The following is a 14,864-nucleotide window of genomic DNA, read 5'->3' as shown; positions in this document are numbered from 1 at the left end:
CCATAAGTCATAACAAAGGGAAAAACCAGGTTAGGGCTACCTGGAAAATCTCTGCACTTTCTTTGAAATTTCTGTATAAAGATAAAAACTACTCTAAAATAAATCTTTAAGATATGGTTTTTATTTTTTCATATATCTGCTTATTTATTTATACAGTTGATTACTGGTAATTGATACTCAGCTATTTCTATAGTTTATTATTAACACAAAAATTTATTATAACAAATTTAAATAATTCAATCTAAAATTTAACTCAAAATAAGTGCTTCTTTTAGAGGTTTTTATGTGGAAGTAATAACATATATGTAAACTTATTGTATTTCTATGCTGTCACTAAGTCCTGGGTGTGCCTTCTAAAAACCTGATCACTTTAGTCTAGAGAAAAAGTAACATTTTTGAGACTATTTCAATTCATGGTTGAACTTTCACAAAAGAGTGACTTCGTTAAAAGAAAAAAAAAGGTGTGTGTGTGTGTGTGTGTGTGTGTGTGTGTGTATCCCAATGGCAAATTGACTCACCAACTGGATGACTTATTCCAAAGAATCTTTGTCTTTATTTTGTTTCTATGCATACCCTTTAGCAGTAATAGAATAAAATATTTGCCACAAATAGTCAAAGAAATGAAAAAGATAAACAGGATTGGCAGACACAATGAGTGATGCCTCCTGAGCAGAAGATTTTTTAAAAGGACACCAGCATCTATATCCTCCATGACACGATGCAGGAAGTGGTGAAAGTAGAGTAACACAAGGGGCAGCACAGTCCACGGGTGACTTAGATACTTTGTTATGGAAAAAGAAAAGCATGCAGGAGGCTCTGGGTTCAATCCTCGGCACCACAGAAGGAAAAAAAAAAACAGAATTTGTGTCTTAATTGTGTAACCAAATAGAAAATGAATAATCACTGCTCCTAGGAAAACACATTGGACCCGAAACACAGTTGAGACTATCAGAATAAAAGTGTTGCATAACTAGACTCTCATGAACAGCAGTGTCACATAAAGCATGCAAAAAAAAAAAACTTTATTGAGTCTTGAGAAGTGGGAAAATGGACATAGTATAGCTTAGGAAATTATTATACATTGGAAACATATGATATTGACATCCAAATCCACCAGAACACACCAGGCACTTTGACACATGTCTGTCATCCCAACTATTTGAGAGGCTAAGGCAGGTAGATCACCTGGGAAAATTAGCAAGAACCTGTCTCAAAATAATATTTATAAAGGGCTGGGGGTATAGGTGGCTCAGTGCTTGCCTAGCACATGTGAGGCTTTGGGTTCAAACTCCATTGTCAAAAAATTCTCCAGGCCAGATGTCTCATCCTAGACAACCATAGCAAGAGTAGAAGAACAGACCATTATGTCAACCTCCTACAAATGATTAAACTAAACCTGCACTTTGTTCAGCTCATGATACTAACATATCTAACCTCTGCTCCTAGTAATTTAAATATGACGACCCTTGAAATATGATAAAAAGTGTATGTATTTTCCTAAGGAATCCAACAGACATGAGAGAGATATATTCAACTCTGCTCTCAAAGTCACCCTATAAGTATACAGGGATACCAACATTAGGATAAAATGTAATCATGGCATTTCCCACATGAAATTCATTAAGTACTAATAAATACATAATCTCAAAAAAAGAAATTCAAATTTATGAAATCAAAAGCACAATGCTACATTTTTTTACTCATAGATGAGCACAATACCTTTATTTAATTTATTTATTTGTATGTGGTGCTGAGGTTCAAACCCAGTGCTTCACAGGTGCTAGGCAAGCACTCTACCACACCTCACAGGTGCTAGCCACAGATCAACCTACAATGGTACAGTTTTAAATGATTTTTTTAAGAGAGAGAGAGAATTTTTTAATATTTATTTTTCAGTTTTCGGTGGACACAACATCTTTATTTTATTTTTATGTGGTGCTGAGGATCGAACCCAGCGCCCCGCTCATGCCAGGCGAGTGTGCTACCTGTTGAGCCACATCCCCAGCCCATTACATGATATTTTGAACAGAAACACTTCATAGAGTTCTCTAACAATAATTCTTGACAATATATGAAGTATCATGCTCTTTAGAAGGCCCATACTATTGTTTGCAAGGAATAAGAGAAATTAACTTTCTGATGAATGTACAACTTTAATAGGACATGCAGATATACTTTCTAAATTTAAAAAGTAAAGAAGAAAATGTCTGGGTTTTTTTAAAGTTTATTTTTAGTAAATGTGTTGAACTACAAAAAGCAGCTATTGACTTGTCTCTTACATATTGTAATGATTTGAGTCCTGAGGAAATTTTATCTATAGAGGTTTTAAGCATCATGCATACCAATAGTTGGCACTGAAAATATCACCTTCTTGCTTTTATCTTCTAAAACCATTTGAAATTTCTGCTTAAAATAATTTCACTCAAATTTGGAAGTGGTCATTTGGTATATTTGTGTATGTCTAAATACATAATCTTTTTAAACAATAGGTACCTCTGGATACCTCTGATGCATAAGTCCTGTCAAAAACATGTTCCATATTGGGGTGGGAGGGTGCTGGCATCCAACCCAGGGCCTCTCACATGTTAGGCAAGTGCTCTGCCACCAGGCTGAACATCCAGACCCCAAAGACATCTTAATAAACGGAAATTAATTAGAATTATTTAAGATTATCACAAGAATTTTCAAACAAGACAATTCTCTCAAAAACAAAGTAAGCTAAAAGTATATTCTTTACATATTGCTGATGAAAACTAGTGGAAGTTCATAGGATTAAGAATTCTGTAGAAAATTGGAATAAGAAGAAATTAAAAGTTGAATAGGAGAAAGCTACATCACAGAACTGGAAACTTGGAGAACATGGGGGATTTCCTAGTAAATACAGATAGTACAACATGACCCTAAAATAAGGAAACTGTAAATTGATCAAATAGCATAGGAAAGCTGGCCTGGTGCTAAGAGATCTCCCACTGGAAAAGACCCAGGATCATGGGGCTCACAGCAGAGTATTACCTGACCTTTAACAAATTCTAATTTTATTTAAAATGTTCACAATCTAGAGAAAAGAAAAGAGAGAGAGATAACTTTTTAAATTTATTTTATGGTATATCAAAGACTGATAAGGTCAAGATATTTTATCCAATGCAGGATGTCAATGTTTATACAACTGACACCATTCTGTGCACCATTAAACACATACTGCCAATTAGTGAGCTGAGGCACAGATTAGGTTAGCTGCTTGACCTAGCCCAATGGGGGAAGAACCTGGAGTCGGGGTGGGGACAGGAGGATGGATGGGGTGAGAAGGGTGAGGTCAGAATGGGGGGCAGGGTATGGAGGAGCGGAGTCTGAAGGAGGGTCAAAGGGACCACAGGTGGTGAGGAGCAGCAACCTTAGTGGTCACTAGCTCAGAGCCCCTAAAACTCCAGGCTTCCATCCACACCTCCCACTAAGGCTGGAGCTCAGTGGAGGTAGACAGACTGCCTAACCCACCACCCGCCAGCACACTAAGCACCAGGAGCCACCCTGAATCCCGGGGTGGTAGTCCCTGGGCCACCCAGCACCACTACCTGCTCTGTACCAGCTGCCTTAAAATGCTGATGTTTTAGTCCTTTTTTTTCTGCTGTAATTAAAGGATCCAGCCAGAACAACTGTAGAGGAGGAGAAGTTTATTTGAGGGCTCACAGTTTCAGAGGTATTGATCCATAGAAGGACAGCTCCATTCCTCAGGGCTCAAGGTGAAGCAGAACATCATAAGTGAAAGAGTGTGGCAATGAGAACCAGCTCACATCATGCTCAGAGAGCAGAGAGAAAATCCACTCTCCAGATACAAAATATAAACTCCACAGCCACACCCCCAATGAACCACTTCCTCCATGCACACAACACCTGCCTCCAGTCACCACTAGGTAATCCCATCAGGAATTAGGTTTGCTGGTTAGGTTAAGGCTCTCTAACCCAATCATTTCTCCTCCAAATCTTCTTCTTTTTTTAAAGAGAGAGTGAGACAGGAGAGAAAGAGAGAGAGAGAGAGAGAGAGAGAGAATTTTTAATATTTATTTTTAGTTCTCGGCGGACACAACATCTTTGTTGGTATGTGGTGCTGAGGATCGAACCCGGGCCGCATGCATGCCAGGCGAGCGTGCTACCGCTTGAGCCACATCCCCAGCCCTCCAAATCTTCTTGCATTGTCTCCCACATGAGCTTTTGGGGGACACCTCACATCCAAACTATAACAGCTGTAGAAGTGGCAGGTATTCATTATATAATGCCTATTCACACAGAAGATTCTGAGGTATCTCCCTGAGGCTGGTCTGAGAAAAAGGAAGCTCCAGGCATCCCTATAGACAAGACCCAAAAGGTGTCAGCCTGGAGCTGTTCCGAGGGGAAGGAAATTCTGGGCATCTCTATAGACATGACCCAGTGTCCCCAAGCCACATATCTCCCTAAGGCTGCTCTGACTAGAAAAGAATTCTGGGTGGTCCTATAGACAAACCCACAAGGGCCCCCTGGCAGGTGTCTCCCTGAGACTGCTCTGAGAAGAGAAACTCAGGCATCCTAAGAGAAGCAACCCATAATGGTACCCCAGCCAGGCATGTCCCTCTGGCTGCTTTGAAGAGAAGGGAGCTCCAGTGTCCTATAGACACAACCTACGAGGTCCCCAAGCCAAGCATTTCCTTCAGGCTGTTGTGAAAAGAAGGGAGCTCTGGTGTCCTTTGGACGAACCCAAAAGGGTCCCAAAGGCAGGTGTGTCCCTCAGACAGCTCTGAGAAGAAGGAAGATCTGATGTCCTAGAGACACAACCCACAATGCCCCCAAACCTGGGCGTCCCCCTAAGGATGCTCTGAGGAGGGAGCTCCGACATCCCATAGACACAACCCACAATGCCCCCAAACCTGGGCATTCCACTCAGGCTGCTCTAAGGAGAAGGGAGCTCCGATGTCCCATAGACACAACCCATGAGAGTCCCCAAGCCTGGCATCCCCCTTAAGCTGCTCTGAGAAGGGAGCTGCAGCGTCCTATAGACCCAGCCTTCGAGAGTCCCCACACCTGGGTGTCCCCCTCAGCTGCTCTGAGAAGGAAACTGCAGTGTCCTATAGACCCAATCCATGAGGGTACCCAAACCTGGTGTCCCCCTCAGACTGCTCTGAGAAGGGAGCTACACCATCCTATAGACACAACCCATGAGAATCCCCATGCCTGGGTGTGCCCCTCAAGCTACTCTGAGAAGGGAGCTCTGACATCCTATAGACTCAACCCACGAGGGTCCTCCAACCTGGTGTCTCCCTCAGGCTGCTCTGAGGAGAAGGGACCTGCAGCATCCCATAGACACAACTCACAGGTCCCTAAGCCTGGTGTCCCCTTCAGGCTACTCTGAGAAGGGAGCTGCAGAGTACCATAGACACAACCCATGAGGTCCCTAAGCCTGGCGTCCACGTCAGGCTACTCTGAGAAGGGAGTTGAAGTATCCAATAGACTCAACCCATGAGTCCCCAACCTGTCGTCACCCTCAGGCTGCTCTGAGGAGAAGGGACCTGCAGCATCCCATAGACACATAGCATGAGGTCCCTAAGCCTGGTGTCCCCTTCAGGCTACTCTGAGAAGGGAGCTGCAGTGTCCCATAGACACAACCCACAAGGTCCCTAAGCCTGGCGTCCCCTTCAGGTTACTCTGAGAAGGGAGCTGCAGAGTACCATAGACACAACCCATGAGGTCCCTAAGCCTGGCGTCCACGTCAGGCTACTCTGAGAAGGGAGCTGCAGTGTCCCATAGACACAACCCATCTCCAAGCCTGGAGTCCCCCTCAGGCTGCTCTGAGAAGGGAGCTGCATTGTCCTATGGACACAACCCATGAGGGTCCCCACACCTGTCTTCCCCTCAGTCTACTCTGAGAAGGGAGCTGCAGCATCCCATAGACCCACCCATGAGGGTCCCCAAGCCTGGCATCCTCCTCAGTCTGCTCTAAGGAGAAGGGAGCTGCAGCATCCTATAGACACAACCCATGAGTCCCCAACCTGGGCATTCCCCTCAGGCTGCTCTGAGGAGAAAGGACCTGCAGCATCCCACAGACACAACCCACGAGGTCCCCAACCTGGCGTCCCCTCAGGCTGCTCTGAGGAGAAAGGACCTGCAGCATCCCACAGACACAACCCACGAGGTCCCCAACCTGGGCGTCACCTCAGGCTGCTCTGAGGAGAAGGGACCTGCAGCATCCCCCAGACACAACCCACGGGGTCCCCAACCTGGGCGTCACCTCAGGCTGCTCTGAGGAGAAGGGACCTGCAGCATCCCACAGACACAACCCACGAGGTCCCCAACCTGGCGTCCCCTCAGGCTACTCTGAGGAGAAGGGACCTGCAGCATCCCACAGACACAACCCACGAGGTCCCCAACCTGGCGTCCCCTCAGGCTACTCTGAGGAGAAGGGACCTGCAGCATCCCACAGACACAACCCACGAGGTCCCCAACCTGGCATCCCCTCAGGCTGCTCTGAGGAGAAGGGACCTGCAGCATCCCACAGACACAACCCATGAGGTCCCCAACCTGGGCGTCACCTCAGGCTGCTCTGAGGAGAAGGGACCTGCAGCATCCCACAGACACAACCCATGAGGTCCCCAACCTGGGCGTCACCTCAGGCTGCTCTGAGGAGAAGGGACCTGCAGCATCCCACAGACACAACCCATGAGGTCCCCAACCTGGGCGTCACCTCAGGCTGCTCTGAGGAGAAGGGACCTGCAGCATCTCACAGACACAACCCACGAGGTCCCCAACCTGGTGTCCCCCTCAGGCTGCTCTGAGGAGAAGGGACCTGCATCTCTCACAGACACAACCCACGAGGTCCCCAACCTGGGCGTCACCTCAGGCTGCTCTGAGGAGAAGGGACCTGCAGCATCCCACAGACACAACCCACGAGGTCCCCAACCTGGCGTCCCCTCAGGCTGCTCTGAGGAGAAAGGACCTGCAGCATCCCACAGACACAACCCACGAGGTCCCCAACCTGGGCGTCACCTCAGGCTGCTCTGAGGAGAAGGGACCTGCAGCATCCCCCAGACACAACCCACGGGGTCCCCAACCTGGGCGTCACCTCAGGCTGCTCTGAGGAGAAGGGACCTGCAGCATCCCACAGACACAACCCACGAGGTCCCCAACCTGGCGTCCCCTCAGGCTGCTCTGAGGAGAAAGGACCTGCAGCATCCCACAGACACAACCCACGAGGTCCCCAACCTGGGCGTCACCTCAGGCTGCTCTGAGGAGAAGGGACCTGCAGCATCCCCCAGACACAACCCACGGGGTCCCCAACCTGGGCGTCACCTCAGGCTGCTCTGAGGAGAAGGGACCTGCAGCATCCCACAGACACAACCCACGAGGTCCCCAACCTGGCGTCCCCTCAGGCTACTCTGAGGAGAAGGGACCTGCAGCATCCCACAGACACAACCCACGAGGTCCCCAACCTGGCGTCCCCTCAGGCTACTCTGAGGAGAAGGGACCTGCAGCATCCCACAGACACAACCCACGAGGTCCCCAACCTGGCATCCCCTCAGGCTGCTCTGAGGAGAAGGGACCTGCAGCATCCCACAGACACAACCCATGAGGTCCCCAACCTGGGCGTCACCTCAGGCTGCTCTGAGGAGAAGGGACCTGCAGCATCCCACAGACACAACCCATGAGGTCCCCAACCTGGGCGTCACCTCAGGCTGCTCTGAGGAGAAGGGACCTGCAGCATCCCACAGACACAACCCATGAGGTCCCCAACCTGGGCGTCACCTCAGGCTGCTCTGAGGAGAAGGGACCTGCAGCATCCCACAGACACAACCCATGAGGTCCCCAACCTGGGCGTCACCTCAGGCTGCTCTGAGGAGAAGGGACCTGCAGCATCTCACAGACACAACCCACGAGGTCCCCAACCTGGTGTCCCCCTCAGGCTGCTCTGAGGAGAAGGGACCTGCATCTCTCACAGACACAACCCACGAGGTCCCCAACCTGGGCGTCACCTCAGGCTGCTCTGAGGAGAAGGGACCTGCAGCATTCCACAGACACAACCCAGGAGGACCCAACCTGGGCGTCACCTCAGGCTGCTCTGAGGAGAAGGGACCTGCAGCATCCCACAGACACAACCCATGAGGTCCCCAACCTGGGCGTCACCTCAGGCTGCTCTGAGGAGAAGGGACCTGCAGCATCCCCCAGACACAACCCACGGGGTCCCCAACCTGGGCGTCACCTCAGGCTGCTCTGAGGAGAAGGGACCTGCAGCATCCCACAGACACAACCCACGAGGTCCCCAACCTGGCGTCCCCTCAGGCTACTCTGAGGAGAAGGGACCTGCAGCATCCCACAGACACAACCCACGAGGTCCCCAACCTGGCGTCCCCTCAGGCTACTCTGAGGAGAAGGGACCTGCAGCATCCCACAGACACAACCCACGGGGTCCCCAACCTGGCATCCCCTCAGGCTGCTCTGAGGAGAAGGGACCTGCAGCATCCCACAGACACAACCCATGAGGTCCCCAACCTGGGCGTCACCTCAGGCTGCTCTGAGGAGAAGGGACCTGCAGCATCCCACAGACACAACCCATGAGGTCCCCAACCTGGGCGTCACCTCAGGCTGCTCTGAGGAGAAGGGACCTGCAGCATCCCACAGACACAACCCATGAGGTCCCCAACCTGGGCGTCACCTCAGGCTGCTCTGAGGAGAAGGGACCTGCAGCATCCCACAGACACAACCCATGAGGTCCCCAACCTGGGCGTCACCTCAGGCTGCTCTGAGGAGAAGGGACCTGCAGCATCTCACAGACACAACCCACGAGGTCCCCAACCTGGTGTCCCCCTCAGGCTGCTCTGAGGAGAAGGGACCTGCATCTCTCACAGACACAACCCACGAGGTCCCCAACCTGGGCGTCACCTCAGGCTGCTCTGAGGAGAAGGGACCTGCAGCATCCCACAGACACAACCCAGGAGGACCCAACCTGGGCGTCACCTCAGGCTGCTCTGAGGAGAAGGGACCTGCAGCATCCCACAGACACAACCCATGAGGTCCCCAACCTGGGCGTCACCTCAGGCTGCTCTGAGGAGAAGGGACCTGCAGCATCCCCCAGACACAACCCACGGGGTCCCCAACCTGGGCGTCACCTCAGGCTGCTCTGAGGAGAAGGGACCTGCAGCATCCCACAGACACAACCCACGAGGTCCCCAACCTGGCGTCCCCTCAGGCTACTCTGAGGAGAAGGGACCTGCAGCATCCCACAGACACAACCCACGAGGTCCCCAACCTGGCGTCCCCTCAGGCTACTCTGAGGAGAAGGGACCTGCAGCATCCCACAGACACAACCCACGGGGTCCCCAACCTGGCATCCCCTCAGGCTGCTCTGAGGAGAAGGGACCTGCAGCATCCCACAGACACAACCCATGAGGTCCCCAACCTGGGCGTCACCTCAGGCTGCTCTGAGGAGAAGGGACCTGCAGCATCCCACAGACACAACCCATGAGGTCCCCAACCTGGGCGTCACCTCAGGCTGCTCTGAGGAGAAGGGACCTGCAGCATCCCACAGACACAACCCATGAGGTCCCCAACCTGGGCGTCACCTCAGGCTGCTCTGAGGAGAAGGGACCTGCAGCATCCCACAGACACAACCCATGAGGTCCCCAACCTGGGCGTCACCTCAGGCTGCTCTGAGGAGAAGGGACCTGCAGCATCTCACAGACACAACCCACGAGGTCCCCAACCTGGTGTCCCCCTCAGGCTGCTCTGAGGAGAAGGGACCTGCATCTCTCACAGACACAACCCACGAGGTCCCCAACCTGGGCGTCACCTCAGGCTGCTCTGAGGAGAAGGGACCTGCAGCATCCCACAGACACAACCCAGGAGGACCCAACCTGGGCGTCACCTCAGGCTGCTCTGAGGAGAAGGGACCTGCAGCATCCCACAGACACAACCCATGAGGTCCCCAACCTGGGCGTCACCTCAGGCTGCTCTGAGGAGAAGGGACCTGCAGCATCCCACAGGCACAACCCATGAGGTCCCCAACCTGGGCGTCACCTCAGGCTGCTCTGAGGAGAAGGGAGCTGCGGAGTCCCATAGACCCAACCCAGAGGCTCCCCAAGTCTGAGCTTCCCCCTCAGACTGCCTTCAGGAGGAAGTTCTGGCTGTCCCTGTTGGGCGGACCCAGCAGTCCCCAGAGCCAGGGCTCTCTGGCAAGGGTCCTGAGTAGGAAGCCCCGCCCACAGGCGGCAGGATTGGCTGGGAGGTGAAGCTGCCAGGCCCCGCCCCTGGTGGCCACGCCCAGTGAGGGAGGGTCCTTCCTGGGAGGCCCTGCAGCTCCTGGCTTCAGGATGGATCTGGGCCCCTCCTCCTCCCTCACCTGTACCTGGGTACAATCTGTTCCCACTGCTGCAACTAGGTCTGGCTGTGTTTATGGCATCATGAAGAGTGGAATCTCTAGAAAGGAGAAAAGGGAATCCAGGAGACCGCCTTCCTGAACCCCGTCCTGCACTCCACCAGGCCTAGCACTGCTGCAGCCCAGGCCAGGAGGGCAGAGGTGCAGACATGACAGTGGACAGAGCCCAAACACGGCACTCATTCGCCCAAGGGTAGAAGGCCAGAAACAGGCTACCACAGAGCGTCTGGGAGTGTAGTCTTTAAGATGGGGGGACATAGCCAGGGACCCCTCCATTTTAGGATCATGGATTTCAAGAAAAAGTTAAATCCCAGACTACTGTCAAGGCGACAACCTGCAGCTTAGAAGCAAATCCCCCAGCACCTCTGGGAGCTGCAGGCTGCACACCCCACCCAGGGGTATTCTAGATGGTTTAGTCCATCCTGCCTTCCCAGCTCTCACCATGGAGGCCTCTGGGAGATGCAGAGGTTCAGGACAGTGCCATCTGGAACCCTGCCCACACAGCCCTCACCAGGCAGGACCACGGGACTGCGCACCACAGGCTGGAGGACTCTGGCAGCAACGCCTGGCATTCTGCCCAGGCAGACCTCACCCCAGATGCCTCTCAGGGCAGTAGGCCAGAAGTGCACTTCAGTGCTCCCCAGCCTCACTGAGGAGGCCTCCAGGAGAGGAAGGCTTCCCTGGTTTCCTGGCAACATACTCTGGAATTCTCTCATGCAGCCCTCAGCCCAGAGGCCCATGGGGTCTGCAAGCAGCATGCTCACCCTGATACCCCCAGTGATATCAAAAGCTCAGTCCTTGTCCTGGATGTCAATCCAATAACAAGGACACAGTTTTGAGAAAAAGCGGGGGGGGGGGGAAGTACTACCACTTTGCTAGTAAAGAAGAAACACATGGTACTCTTATCCCAGAGGCTGTAATTCTGCCCATCAGAGGGAATAAAGTGTTTTTAAAGTGGTACATTCCAGGCATGTCCTAACCTGGGATGGCGGGGGTGTCATTCACATCGTAATTTGGGAGAAGGATAAGAGGGAAAAAAAAAACATGTCTACTAAGCCTCAGCCAACCTCAGAAATTCAGGGAGGCCCTAGGCAACTTAGTGAGATCCTGTCTCAAAATAAAAAATTTTTTAAAAAAATTGCTGATGATGTGGCTCAGTGATTGAGCAACCCTGGGTTCAGTTCTTGTTACCAAAAAAAAAAAAAAAAAAAGGCCCTCAGTGGCAGAGCCAGTGCTCTCCATTGAAAGCTGAGGTGGACCGCCAGTGCCAATGCTGGTCTACACGGCCAGTGGGTATAATGCAGTCCTCAATGCAGAGGCCTCTGGGAGCTGCAGGCCTCTTAGCAGTGCATTGTATTAGGCTGGTACAGCCCACACCACAGTGTTCCTTGACTGTGAAGAACTCTAGGCATTGTAGTCAGTTCTACTTAGGCAGCCCTGCCCTCAGAAGCGTCTGGGAGCTCAGACCATTGACTATTCTGGACAGTTTAGTTCATCCTACCTAAGTGGACCTCACTGTCATGGCTCCAGGCAGCTGCTCGTCTCTTGTCTGCCTGGGTGTCCCTGAGGAGCCTGGGTAGTGCAGTCCAAAGTTCCACCCAGGCAGCCCTCCACAGGAAGCTGTCTGGGAGCTATAGGCCCACAGCGTTTCTGGACATCACAGTCTGGCCTTCCAGGAGTTGCAGGTCAAGTACTCTCACCTTCAGCCTGCACAGCCCTCACCATGGAAGCTTCTGGGAATTGTAGTCTGCACACTTGCCTGGGTATCCCCCCCACCCCAATGATTCTGAGTCGTGGAGTTCGGTTCTCTGCCCCACAGTCTTCACCACGGAGGATCCTGGGAGCTGCAGACCACATGCTTGCCCTGGGACCTTGAGGGTTCTAGGTAGGGTAGTCCACTGCTCTACCAATGCAGCGTCACAACAGAAACCTCTGGAAATGACAGGCTGCTCATTTTCCTAGGCATCCCCGGGGATTCTGGACAGCACAGCCTGGCTTTCTGTATTTTAGGCCCTTCTCACTGCAGAAGTCTCTGGGAGCTTCAGGTCTCCAAGTTATGATGGTCAGTCTATCCATCTCCCCACACAGCCCTCACTGCAGAGGCCTCTTGGAACTACATCCCTGGAGGATTCTAGGTAGTGTAGTCCATCCTACCTTACAACCCTCACCCCAGAGGCTAATGGGAGTGGCATGCCACATGCTTAACAGCCACACAGGAAGGCTCCAAGCAGTGTAGTCTGGTATTCTGCCACTCAACCTTCACTGTAAAGGCTCCTTGAAGCTTCAGGCCACGCGATTTTCCTGATAGCCTGAGAATTCTGGGCAGTGCAGCCCAGCAGCTGACTTTCCAGACTTCCCCAGAAAGGCCTCTGGAAACTGTGAGCCACACATTTGCCAAGGAATCCCCAGGAATTCTGAGTAGTACAGTTTTTCTGCCTGTGCAGCCCTGACCACACAGGCTCTGGGGGCCCCAAGGATCCTGGGTAGTGCAGTCCAGCATTCTCCCTATGCACCCCTCCTTGTTGGGTCCCAAGGAGCTGCAGGCTTCCCACACAACCAACACCACAGTGACCCCCAGGGGTTGCCAGATGACCCACCCCACTGTGAACCGACTCACCTAGCAAACCCAGCATCATCTAGTTTCTTATATAAAAATTTTTAAGTCATGTAGTGTGGAAAGAACTCTAATACAGCCACAGTATTATTTTCATCACATTGAAAATAATCAAAACTAATTCCTAAATATCAAATGCCCCATCAATAAACAGACATCTCCAATCATTTCAAATAAATTTCACAGTTAGTATAAACAAACCAGGTTCAAAATAGGAGCCTCCTTTACATTTGAGTAACACATCTTAAGTCCTCCTCCCTTTTCTTTTTTTGTTACCTACTTACTGATCTTGCAGTGCCTGGGTTGAACAGGCCCTCACACAGGCTAGGCACCACTCCACTGCTGAGCTACAACCCACCTGTAAAGTTCTCCCTGTAACAGGCGGAATTACAATTATTTACACTTAAAGTAATTTTGAGGTTTAATATACATCACCTTTTCAGTATTTTTCAAATACTTTATCACTATAAGAAAAATAAACCATTAAAACACAAATAAAAGCAAGCCATGAAATGCACATTACCCCTTTCCCTTAGTCCTCCACAATTAAGGATTTTCCCCAGAAATATAAAAAATAGAATCATAAAAAATAGTTTGGCATGCCATGATGATGGTGAGCCGTCAGAGCCTAACAAGGCACCCTGTTGTAAAGTGAAGCCCTACTAAACAGCACCTGAGAAGGTAAAGCACATGGCAGGGCTTTCTCCCCAGGACTTGGGGCTGTGGACCAGAGGCTTTTCCCTCACTCTTCCTCACCTTCTGATCACACAGACTTCAGTCAACCCAAACTGCAGTGGCATCTCCAAGGGTAGGTGCCAAGGAGGAAACTCTGGTCTTCATGGTCGATATGGCCCCAGATGTCCCCAGGTTGGTCTGACCAGAAGAAAGTCACTGTAGACACAGAAACCCATAAAACAGAAGGCTGATGCGCCTGGGGAGTCAGAGAAAGTGATCCTGAGCAGCCCCTGCTGACCACTCTTAGTAGTGCAGGACTCCCCATGATCAAGGTGCTGGTCCTGGTGGAGCTCTGAGATTCATCCTTCTGATTATTCCAGGCCATGATTTTGGAAATCAAACAAAAATAAATTCCACCATGCCATGTCTTGATAGGAGTGAATGGGATAATGAGAAGCAAAGTGCACAGCCAACTGACAAGTTCATTGATTTCCTATGTCAACAATAATATACAGCAAACAGTGGAGTTTGAAAAACGGAAAAAGAAATTTTAAAAAAGCATTAGTCATTTACAATAGTTAAATCCTTAAATATAAGTCTTCTCCTCCTCTTCTTTTTTGGTAGTGGGAATTGAACCCAGTGGCACTCTATCCCCAACCCTTTCATTTTATGTTTTATTTTGAGTCATGGTCCTACTAAGTTGTCAAGGCTGGTCTCAAACTTGCAATCCTCCTGCCTCAGCCTCTCCAGTTGTTATGTCTAGTCTATGAAAATAACATTGTTAACAAAAAATAAGACAAACAAAAAAAATTTGTCTTGACTAGATAATATGGACCTAGAGACCCTGAAAAGAACCACACCACCATGGCCTGCCCTGTGCTCCATAATTAAGAGAGTCACGGGAACCCAACATGGCAGCCGGCGAGGAGGCAGCACTTTTAATGCCTCCGCAGTAACGGGATCAGAGAGACCCATTAATACACCTACATGCTACCTGCTGAGAAACTTCTAGCAAAATTCCGCTGAAAGGAGACCTGCCAGGAATTAGTAAGTTTATTGGAGGTGTCAGTTTGTCCCAGACGAGTGAATCTCGGCCACGCGGCACAGGGGCACAGTCCCACCGGCCGCCGCCGAAAGGCCATTGCCCACACATTGCGGCCAACGTTCGAACGGCCGCTGCCTGCC

General features: G+C 50.8%; 1 pseudogene across 1 annotated transcript in view; it reads right to left on the bottom strand.

The window, feature by feature from the left end:
• Nucleotides 1–14,864, bottom strand: part of LOC308657944 (lysine-specific demethylase 2B-like) — a 60,553-nt pseudogene that overhangs the window by 33,970 nt on the left and 11,719 nt on the right. The gene's annotated exons all lie outside the window — the stretch shown is intronic.

This window comes from Spermophilus citellus, assembly GCF_964194105.1.
Source record: "Spermophilus citellus genome assembly, chromosome: 1".
In the NCBI taxonomy this organism is placed as follows: domain Eukaryota; kingdom Metazoa; phylum Chordata; class Mammalia; order Rodentia; family Sciuridae; genus Spermophilus; species Spermophilus citellus.
This window is presented reverse-complemented; position numbering and strand designations above follow the sequence as displayed.